We start from the raw sequence: 11,502 nt of genomic DNA, 5'->3' as shown, positions 1-11,502 counted from the left end.
TTTACACAACCATTTCCCCCATGTGGTGGTTGCATGATAAAGTTGCAGAATCAGACGTTTGGAAAGGGCCTTGGAAACCTTATAGTTCAACCCCCTGCCCCATGCAGGAGCATAGCTGTCAACTTTTCCCTTTTCTTGCGAGGAATCCTATTCGGAATAAGGGAATTTCCCTTTTTTCAAAAAGTGAAATGTTGACAGCTATGTGCAGGAGACAATGACAGCAGCCCAGGCATATGCTCACCCAGCTTCTGCTTAAATACTTCCAGTGAAGGAGAGTCCATCACTTCTCTCTTATGCACAAAGGCATTGAACACAACTGGCTTAAAAAAAATGTAATTAGTATGGGTGCTCCTGTATCAGGATAAGTGGTAATTCTTCTGCTGGAGCAAAAGTCAGCTTGTGGGGAAGAAGATCCATTGTGGAGCAAGAGAGAAAGGGTTTAATGCCTTTTCCTGTGTGCTACGCTACACACCACAGTGGTACCTCAGGTTACATACGCTTCAGGTTACAGACTCCGCTAACCCAGAAATAGTGCTTCAGGTTAAGAACTTTGCTTCAGGATGAGAACAGAAATCGGGCTCTGGAGGTGCGGCGGCAGCGGGAGGCCCCATCAGCTAAAGTGGTGCTTCAGGTTAAGAACAGTTTCAGGTTAAGAATGGACCTCCGGAACGAATTAAGTACTTAACCTGAGGTACCACCGTATTTCTGTATTTGATTTTTTAAAAAATCTATTCAGTACCACAAGATCTGCTTATGGTCACTGTTTTTATTTTTTAAAAAAGGGAGCAGCAATGGGTACCACCCATGATAACCAAATGGAACTGCCAAGTTCAAAGTTCTGTGTACTTCTGAAGAACAGATGCTGGTGACAAACAACAAGGGAGGGAAAGTTGCCTTCAGGTCCCCCTTTCAGAGGTGTCCAGCTTGATCATGTTTAAAACAGAATGCTGGATTGTATGGCATTTGTTCCAGTCCAGGGGAGGTCTTCTTATTTCTTGCAAATCCCACTTGCTCCCAAGGAATATCCTGACTCACCATTTGCCTCCAAGTGAAGTCTCTGGAGAAAATAAAAAAAGGTATGCACTTGGTATTCAGGATACAGAGCGCTGCAAAACTCAACTCTATGGCACATTCTGGAAAAGTGAATGCAAATCAGACATTTGCCTTTCATTTGACGAACACCCAGCCTCCCCCGGATAGTTCTGAGTGGAGTGATTGATTGAATGATTACTTTATAATGATACTTTATAAGCTGTGCCTGTTAATATAGCAGTTTGTTTATAACAGGCACTTATATATAATGTTGTAAATACATAATGCATCAAGAATGATTGAGCTCTGTCTGGAATGCAGCGAGAAACAATACGGTGTCGTGGCACTTCGGGGTATTTTCATTTAGGGTATACTGGAACGCAGTAAGGAACAACAGGACGCTGCAGCAGAGAGGTGTGTTCAGTTGGCTAGGCATGTAGCGAGAAGCGATAGAGTGCTGTGGTAGACATCTCTGTCTGCTTTGGCTTAGTATGGACTCTGGAATGTAGTCAGGAGCAGCACTATCCTGTTGTGAGTCTTTCCAGGACACAGTAAGAAACAATGGAATGCTGTAGCATGCAGGTATATTCTCTTTGTTAAGTATGCAAACTGCCTGGCATGCAGTAATAAACAACACAGTGCTATAGTACGCTGGTCTGCTCATTTGACAGAGTGCAAATTCTTGAATATGCAAATTCTTGAATACATGAGGATGTGTTTCTTAGTCTAATTAAATAACTTGGTTGGATTGTTACTGCAGTGAAGAGTGCCTTGGCCATCCAACTCAGTATTATCTAGCTCCACTAATGGGCAGGATTCCTTTTTTAAAAATTAAAGGTAAAGGGACCCCTGACCATTAGGTCCAGTCGTGACCGACTCTGGGGTTGCGGCTTCTGCATTGCTCCTTTTTCGTAACACGGCACTCATCTCGCTTTATTGGCCGAGGGAGCCAGCGTACAGCTTCCGGGTCATGTGGCCTGCATGACTAAGCCGCTTCTGGCGAACCAGAGCAGTGCACGGAAACGCCGTTTACCTTCCTGCTGGAGCGGTACCTATTTATCTACTTGCACTTTGATGTGCTTTCGAACTGCTAGGTTGGCAGGAGCAGGGACCGAGTAACGGGAGCTCACCCCATCGCAGGGATTCGAACCGCCGACCTTCTGATCGGCAAGTCCTAGGCTCTGTGGTTTAACCCACAGCGCCACCTGCGTCCCATATACGTTTCTTAGTCTACTTAAATAACTTGGTTGGATTGATACTGCAGTGCACAGTGCCTTGGCCATCTAACTCAGTATTATCTAGCTCCACTAGCAGGCAGGATTCCTTTTTTTAAATTACTTTTTATTAATGTTTTACCTCCACCTTTTTAAATGTTTCATTAATAACAACCCACATTAATACAATACCAAACCATGCCAAATCTTAATACAACCAAAAGAGCCAATTAAACAATTCCAAACTAAACATTTTTGGACTCTCCAGGACTTCTGTCCCTCAGTCCTATCTGGGGATGCCAGGGATTGAACGTGGAACCTTCTGCACACAAAGAAAATGCTCTTCCAATCAGCTATGGGCATTCTCCATGTGGCACGGTGCAAGGAGAATGCCACTGTAGACAGTGATGCAGTGGTAAATTGCAAAGCGGAGGAGCCCATCATGACAGCCATCATAGCTACGCCCACAAGGAGAGTCCAAAAATATAGGCAGCTTGGTTTATTATGTACTCACACACACAGAGAGAGATAGGGCATCAATACATAGCATAATACCCAATATATTAAGATCAGCAGAAAATCATGGAACAGTGAGCTGGGAGCTGGGAAAGGGTGGTGTAGTGGTTAGCCTGCTGTGACTGATCAGCATTTTGAGAGTCAAATCACTGCAAATAGGTTGCCTGGCTTCTCTTCAGATCATTTCAAATCTGCCATCTTTTTGCAATAAAACCACGAGGATGAAGTAAGAACTCCATCAAAAAAAGGGAACTAAGTATGCAACCTGCTTTTTGGATTTTCCACTGTGCTAAGCTATCAGAAGCAAGAGAGAACTTGGAAGGCTCATTAGCACTGCATTCATCTGCCAGAGCAAGGAAGATCCATCAATAACCCTGGCATTTTGGCACATGAGGCCATCACCCCCGCTCTGAAAATAGTCTCAAAGCAGCACTCCCTTGCATTCCACTTCCACTAAATCGCTGGTAGTAGACAGACATTCATTTGGCTAAGCTGCTGTTTTAATTGGGGTGGCTGAGCAAGGGGTCACAAGGAATAACTGCTACCTGTTCCATCTCATGTGGAGTTCAAGATGAAGTGCATTTTAAACAAAAATGTACATGTCACCATAAATCCCAGATAGTTATGTGTGTACACACACACACACACACACACACACACACACACATTGTGCTTCTTGCAATGTTGTTGCCAGATGTTATCTTTGCTGATAATGGAGCCAGTTAAGACTAGAAAGAGCTATTTTGCTTGCTATATTAGCACTTCCACTTTAGAATAATCCCTCTAGCATGATTCCGTAGTATTTACAATTTTTGTAAGTACCGATTATATTTTCAAAGTCAAAGTGGAATAAAATTAGTGCATTGTAGACAGTCATTGTGCTTTCTTTAGTAGTCAGCCTTACACGTATTTGAATAATGCTTTATGAATGTAATTTGAAAGGTAAGAGCTTGATTCCTTTCTCCCCCCTTTTAAAAATAAAAAATACACTTACATGGGCAGTGTGAGCTCTTGCTGAGGATCTTCGGTGCATGGCTATTGTGTCCTTGGAGAGTTAATAAAGAAAAACTTGGTTACGTAAGTTCACAGTGGCATGTGGGTGGCATTCAGGTAAATCAGTATTTATTCGCATTCTTCCAGTAGCCAAGGGGGGGGAAACCCCTATTTTGATCATGCCACTTACACAGCCAGTTTCAACTTGAGAAAATGAACAGTATAAATATCTCATTCACAAATGTAAAAAAAAATAAGGGAGAGGCTTTATTTTTGGCCATCACCAGCAACTGATTTTTATGAAGGGGCATTTCAAAGGACTTCGTTCTCCATCTGCAATATATGAATAGCTGTCCACAGAAATGATTTAGGAGCATAGGAAACGGTGCTATACCAGAACACCATGTATTTAAAGCACTATAATACCACTGTAAACGCTCCCCCAACTCCAAGATTTCTGGGAGCTACAGTTTGTTAATGTTGTCGACAAGGCTTTTTTTCAGCCGGAACTGAGTTCCAGCACCTCTCAGGTGGGCGCCATTGCTACTCTAAGTGAACAAGGGAGGTGTTCATGGTCAGTTCTGGCACCTCTTTCTCTAGAAAAATGGCACCGGTTGTCAAAGACCCCTACTCCCCTTACAGAACTACAATTTCCCAAGTTGTTTAATAATCATCCTTCTCCACAGGGAATTCTGGGAACTGCAGCTCCTTGAGGGAAATAGGGAGTCTCCTAACAACTCTTGGTATCCTTAACAAACTACAGCTCCCACAATCCTTTGGGTGAAGCCAAGTCTGTTTAAAGTGTAACATAGTGCTTTAAACGTATGGTGTGAATGTGGTCTCTGACCAGCAGCTGAGGTCTTTGAACCTGTCTACCTGTTACCTGATGCTTTAAACAGGTGAATGAACCTGGGGCTTCTGCATGCACTATAAGTGAGCCACGGTTTCTCCACATTTGGTAGCAAATGACTTTCCAAATAGGTGCCTTATAAAGTACCCATGACCAATGTCAATAGATCACTCTTTGGCAGCTGAAATACATCTCTGACACTCTTCCCCTCCTCCCCAACCACCACCTCCAATATTATGATGCTGTGGAGCAGGGGGTGGAATTAACAAGCAATGTCATCACTCCTTGTAGATAAACACATGCGTAGAGTGTCAGGCATAAGTAGGAGATTACAGAACGCATCTTCCTAAGTGCCACTTATAAATACAACACGTGTAGCTTGCGGAAAAATGTCATCTAAAGAGAAAAGCAAGACTTTGCAACCACGGTGGATTATATCATTAGCCAAACTGGAAAGTAATCGCTGCTTGTGGCTGCCAGAATATGTCACTATCCTGGAGTCTGCTGCTTCCTGAGCAGAAAAACAAATCACCAAGTTTAAATTAATACACCAAAGAGCAAGTGGTAAGCTCTATAAAAGGGATATGTAAATTAGAAATAGCAAGTGTGTGGGAGAATATGGGAGCAGAACATGGCTTAGGAATGCCAAAGCAAACTCGCAAGATGTGACAGACAAAAACCTATTTGCAAATGCTTATTTGCATTTATTTATTTTCTGTTTAAACCTGTATCATAAAGACAGAAGGGATCTGCTGGTGCTGTGGGCCTCTCACAGACCTCTAGTCGATCAGTGTGAGAACAAGATGCTAGATGGCATCTAAAACTAGCTAAGTTATTTTGGCAATACAATGATAAAGAAACAGTGATGTGCTGTCCTTTCATGACACCACACAACAATTGCCTGAGACAGCCACCTCAGTCTGCCTAAAGATACAGTCATACCTCTTGTTATGTTCAGTTCAGGTTACGTCTTTTCAGGTTGCATCCTGCGGCGACCCGGAAGTACCGGAAAGGGTTATTTCCGGGTTTCGCCGCTTGCGCATGCGCAGACGAGCAAAATGATGTAACGCGCATGCGCAGAAGCGGCGAATCACAACCCGCGCATGCGCAGACGTGGGTTGCATTCCTTTCAGGTTGTGAACGGGGCTCAGGAATGGATCCTGTCTGCAACCAGAGGCCAGTCCAGATAAGCTATTTCATGCCAACTTTTACCAGCTGAAAGCAAAAACAAACCAACAATGGCAATGTATGGACTCCATTATTTTTCTGGCTCGTTTCAGAAATCTATATTGCCATTGTGCAAATCTATTCTGTTGACACTCTTTCATAAAGTCCCAAATGAATCGTACCAACAAAATGAACTTGCTCTTCTTCAAAAGTGAAGCATGCACTGGGTCTCACTTTGTTTTAAATGCATTATATATACTCAAAGTAGAACCATACTTGTGCAGAAAGTAAAGAGAGAGAGAGAGAGAGAGAGAGACTTGACGGCTTTATGTTTGATTCACAATCGAAACCACAGTAGACGTCACAGGAGGTTTAAGACCAAGCACACACACATATACTTAGTGCACTTGATTACAGATCAGCAGGGAATAAACAAAAACACCCCCTTTTTGTTATATTAAAATCATACTTTTGTTCCCATGTTAGATGCTCATAACACCGCTCTCTCAGAAATGGAACAAGCAGCACGAAGTCGTTGCAGCTGCAAACAAATATCTCATTTACCATTTTCATTTAAATGTATTCTGGAAGGAAATGGGAAAGAGGGTAGCACACTCATTCTTCAAATGAGAAGACGTTTTAGGGGGAGAAAAAACAACAATCCAGAGTCCTTAGGAAGTCTGTCGTAATATGCATAATCCCAAATAATACACAAAAATTGGGGAGGGGGAGAGATGAAGAAGATTTGCAGCTACCTCACCAAACACTCAGGATGCAGGAGAAAAATCAGCACCTGCCTAGAGCGTGATGATGAGCCTGGAAAGCAAGTCCTATTATGAATGGTTGAAAGAGATGGAGAAAAGAAGATTAAGGAGAAACACAACAGTAGGCTTCAAACATCTGAAGGGCTGCCACATAGAACATAGACTGTGTGCACACCAGCATATTAAAAGCACACTTCTCCAAAGAACCCTGGGAACTTTAGTTAACTCTGCAGCAGAGATACAATTCCCAGGACCTTTAACAAACCACAATTCCCAGGATTCTTTGGGGGAAGTCACATGATTTATGGTAAATGCATGGTGCACACGCAACTTTGTGTTCTTCCAGGGCTGGAAGTAATGGGTAAGAAAAGCAAGGAAGCAGATTTTGGCTGAAAGCATTAGCAAAAACTTCTGGTGGACAGCAGAGCAGGTTGCAAAGCACTCCTGCACTGGAGGGTTTTAACTAGAGGGGGGATGGTCACCTGCCAGGACTGCTTTAGTTACATCTTGCATTTATGTCATGCACTGAACAAGGGAAGTGAACTAGATGAACTCTGTGGTCACTTCTGGCTGTAAAATTCTACGAGAGGAGAATTGGAAAGAGGAGCCAAAGGACAGAGGAGGGGGGAGGTTCTGAAGCACCAAGTAGACATTATAATGTATGTGTATGAAGTGATAATTCATAGTTATTAGACATGGGCATTATCAGGTGATGAGTTTATCGTTTAATATGTTGCCCCCCCAATGCCAGTTATCCCACTACTGCAATCTGTGGTGACTGATATCTGATAGCCATTTCACACAACCAAGCCAATACAGTGGTACCTTGGGTTAAGAACTTAATTTGTTCTGGAGGTCCGTTCTTAACTTGAAATTGTTCTTAACCTGAGACACCACTTTAGCTAATGGGGCCTCCCGCTGCTGCTGCGCCACCACCGCACGATTTCTGTTCTCATCCTGAAGCAAAATTCTTAACCAGAGGTACTTTTTCTGGGTTAGTGGAGTCTGTAACCTAAAGTGTCTGCAACCTGAAGCATCTGTAACCCGAGGTACCACTGTATACGATAGTTTACAGTGATCACATGAGATACACACTTTATCAGCAGAAGTGATTTGGGAAACATCTCTAAGCTTAGGGATGTTGTTGATGATGAAGAATTTCATTTATGAATTGCTTCCCACTAGGCACCCTGAAGTGATTAACAAGATAATAAAAACATATATAAGATAGTTACATAAAACAGATGGAGACCGCACTTATATTGGGGTTTTAAAAAATATATATTGGTCCCTTCAATCACAAGGGAGCATCAGGATAATCAGAGATTGCAGTTTTGGACCATGCAAATCTTTAACTAAACCTTTCCCTGATTGTGCAGCACACAGTTGTGCCCACTCTCTAACTTTGCACCCTGTGACTGTTCAACCAAAACACCAGTAGTATGGGCCTAAGGTTGCAAACATGAATACGTAGTGGAGCCATATGGTCACTGAGGTTTGTTCCAATAGCTATTGATCACCTGAAGGTAGTCTCTCTCTTTCATGATGTTTGCCCAGAGGGGCGAGAATACCAGGAGGACTCTGCAACAGACAATTGTGTGTCTCTGTGAGGGTTTCTGGTCTTCTAGACAAGGGGCTATGCTGAATGTATTTTGTTGCTGGAAATGAGGGGAGCACAGTAATATGAGAACAGTCCTGATGGATCAGAGGAAAAGCTAATCTAGTCCAGCATTCTGTTCTTACAGTAGCCAATGAGAGAGAGAGAGAGAAACTTAAAACATGGTGGATGGGTGAATAGAAGGGAAGAGGGAGTTAGAGTGTAGCAAAGTGGTTGGAGTATTGGCAGAGTGTTGGACTTTGAGAATGGAAAGCATGATGTTCCATGGGTGACATTAGGCAGCCTAATTCTGGTCACATTCCACATCATACATTTAAAACACATTAAAAACAGTCAGTGTAGACAACACAAAGATGAATGGACCAATGGGCTCCCATGGTATGAGGCACCTTCCCACGATCCTTATTACAGTGGTGCCTCGCAAGACGAACGCCTCGCAAAACGAAAAACTTGCAAGACGAAAGAGTTTTCCGTTTTGGAGGTGCTTCGCAAAACGAATTTCCCTATGGGCTTGCTTCGCAAGAAGAAAGCCCATAGGGAAATCTCCGCCAGCCTTCAGAAGAGGTCCTGGACCTCTTCTGAAGGCCGGCGGGGGGCAAAAGTCTTTGCTCCCCCCGCCTGCCTTCCCGGGACAGCGGAGACTTCTCCGCTGTCCCGGGGCGATCTGAAAATGCTGGCGGGCGGCAGCGAACGCTGCGCTGCCGCCCGCCAGCATTTTAAAAGCCCCCGGGACAGCGGAGACTTCTCCGCTGTCCTGGGGGCCTTTAAAATGCTGGCAGTCGGGAGGAAAGCCCTCTTGTCCCCGGAGCTTGCGGGGTGGGAGGTGGGGAGAAGGGCTTTTCTTCCCACCGCCAGCCTTCAGAACAGCCTTCTGAAGGCTGGCGGTGGGAAGAAACGCCCTTGTCCCCCCCCAGCCTTCAGAAGAGGTCGGGGGACAGACTGTCCCCGGACCTGGTCTGAAAGCGGTTTCCATAGGAACGCATTGATTGATTTTCAATGCATTCCTATGGGAAACCGTGCTTCGCAAGACGAAAAACTCGCAAGAAGAAAAAACTTGCGGAACGAATTAATTTCGTCTTGCGAGGCACCACTGTATTACTATTACTATTATTTTCTTTTAGGATATGCTCATTAGGGAATATAGTAAAAGACATGATCACCTCATGTGCCCCTGAAGTTGGCTCTAGAAGGTGGGGTTAGGAGAACCCCAGAACAGCATGTGGCGAGAGGAGAGGGGAGATTATTCTGTCTGGTAAGCCAAAATGCATGTCTAGATGGAATGATCGCCTTGGTGTGACACTGAATTCCTCCCTTGGTCTTTCTATTGCTAGATATGTTCTCCTGTGAGCTACCCATGCCAACATGAAACAACCTACACACACACACACACCAGTGCAGACTCATATAATAGTTGAGTATGTACAACTCATATAACAGTGCAGACCAGCTTCCTACATATAAACTCAAGCTAGATTTCTGTTATGTACGCATTCATATACTGTACGTATATATTATATTTTGCAGCTATATGAGGGTTATTTAGAAACAACAACCTGTATTCTTTCTACCCTAGCTAACAAGTTTGTAATTCTGCAAACAAATCCCAACCTGAAAGCAATTGTGCAGGAAAGCGATTGCTGCAAATTCCCATTTCCTGCATTACGGCTTTCGGCGAGTTGTGTGATATTGCCATTATATTTTGTCGATATTAGGAGAGGGGGCATATTTAAAAAACGTACGCAGGAGTGGAGCACACAAATGGCTGTTTGGTCTCTCCACCTCCCCCGCCACCAAACAAATCGGGAAGTGGCATTCCGAAGCTACGATGCGGCTGCGATATCTTACAAGTCAATTTGTTCGTCTCATTTTCAGATGATGCAGCTATTTATCTCACATGACTAGGCCTATAGCGAGGTCCCTAAAGAGGAGGCACGCCACCTCACCGACGGCAGCGACAAAAAGGTCAGGTTGTTGGACAGGTCCCTGAAAAAACCATCTCCCTTGTCTTGCAACTTTTCCCTCCCCCGATTTGCTGGACATGTCCAAACTGAAAAGGTCTAGTTTACCTAAGGGACCAGCACCTCCCCCCCCAGCCCCATTTTTATATTGCTGTGGGGTTAATAGCTATGTCGTGTGGGGTCAGGGAAGACATCTGTGTCTCAGATAATATGCTTACGGTGATTACCACACATAATTGACTGACCTTCCCTCATTCTTCGCTGACTGCAGGCCATGCCTGATAGGAGGAGATGCTCTGGAGGAGTTTATTTTCCATCACACACAATTGTGCTGCTGAGCAAATATTTTAGCAAGCTTTGAATGCATCACCTCTCAGGCTCTGGGCTTGACAGTTAAAATATGAAGGCTGCGGCCAACTTAATAATATTAGATTTTAAATCAGCTTGCAGAAGGGAGGGAAAACATGAGCAAATCCTACTTAAAGTACATTTTTAGATACACCTAAATAAGTGCTGAACTCTGGCAGTGTGTTTTTTTTTTTGGAGTGGGTGCGGGTAGGGGAGAGAATCTATCTGCCTTGGGTTTCTTTCCTAGCTTCAACCCGCCTTGCCTCAAAGCGTCCGAGGAGAGCCGTATCAAAAGACAGCAGGGGGAAAACTGCAAACAAGCCAAATCTGGGAGATGCTGAACCGCAGGTGGTACAAATATGGCAAATGCTGTGTTTGTGCAGCTGTACTTTTAAAATATACCTAAGAGCATCAGGGGAAAGGGGAAATGGCTGCAGAGGAGCGGATTTTAATCTCAGAAGACATGTGCAAAAGAAAAAAGGGGGGGAGGAGACTTTCTGCCAAGTTCACCTGACACCTAAGCAACAGTTTGATGCCCCCTCAAAGCATTTCACAGCATCCTCAATCTATTGTTTACCTAAAACCCGAGATATGATCATGTGCAAGGGTGCATTCAGACTTGGGGAATATTTCATTAGTTTTCCTCGTTAGAATGCCAGTATTTCTATCCCTAGGTTTCTAACATTTCTTCCTTCATACGGTTCCTTTTAACCTGTTGCATAATGGAGCTGTGGGTGTTAAAAAAATTGAAATATGTTGTGCTACATTTAATTCAGTCCCATGGATGTGGTGTGGCGCAATAGCAGATGCCATTGGACATGTCATCACCCTTTATTAACATGGGTGCTGCTTCTGTTCCCCCATGGCGAGAACAAAGTACATGCCAGGAGATCACTCCAAATTTCATCCTGCGGTTTTCCATCTTACATGTGTGTGCTTTTTCTAGATGCAATTAACATGGGAACGGGCATCAGACTTCCACTAGATTCCACTAGATTTCCAGAAGTAGCTTTTACATCATATGAAAGATCACATTAAAAAA

The 11,502-nt window shown here is 43.8% G+C and overlaps 1 long non-coding RNA gene across 3 annotated transcripts in view; it reads right to left on the bottom strand.

Annotated features, from left to right (window-relative positions):
• Positions 1 to 472: 472 nt before the first annotated feature.
• The window catches only part of LOC128411217 (uncharacterized), a 45,971-nt gene continuing 34,941 nt past the window's right edge, over positions 473 to 11,502 (bottom strand). For all 3 annotated transcript variants that reach the window (XR_008329728.1, XR_008329727.1, XR_008329729.1), the window contains exons 3-4: positions 3,757 to 3,807; positions 473 to 1,057 (exon numbers count right to left, since the gene is read on the bottom strand). This is a non-coding gene — a long non-coding RNA (uncharacterized LOC128411217). The remainder of the gene's footprint in view (positions 1,058 to 3,756; positions 3,808 to 11,502) is intronic.

This window comes from Podarcis raffonei, chromosome 3, assembly GCF_027172205.1.
Source record: "Podarcis raffonei isolate rPodRaf1 chromosome 3, rPodRaf1.pri, whole genome shotgun sequence".
Taxonomy (NCBI): domain Eukaryota; kingdom Metazoa; phylum Chordata; class Lepidosauria; order Squamata; family Lacertidae; genus Podarcis; species Podarcis raffonei.
The sequence above is the reverse complement of the archived record's forward strand: the minus strand, read 5'-3'. Positions and strand labels throughout refer to the sequence as shown.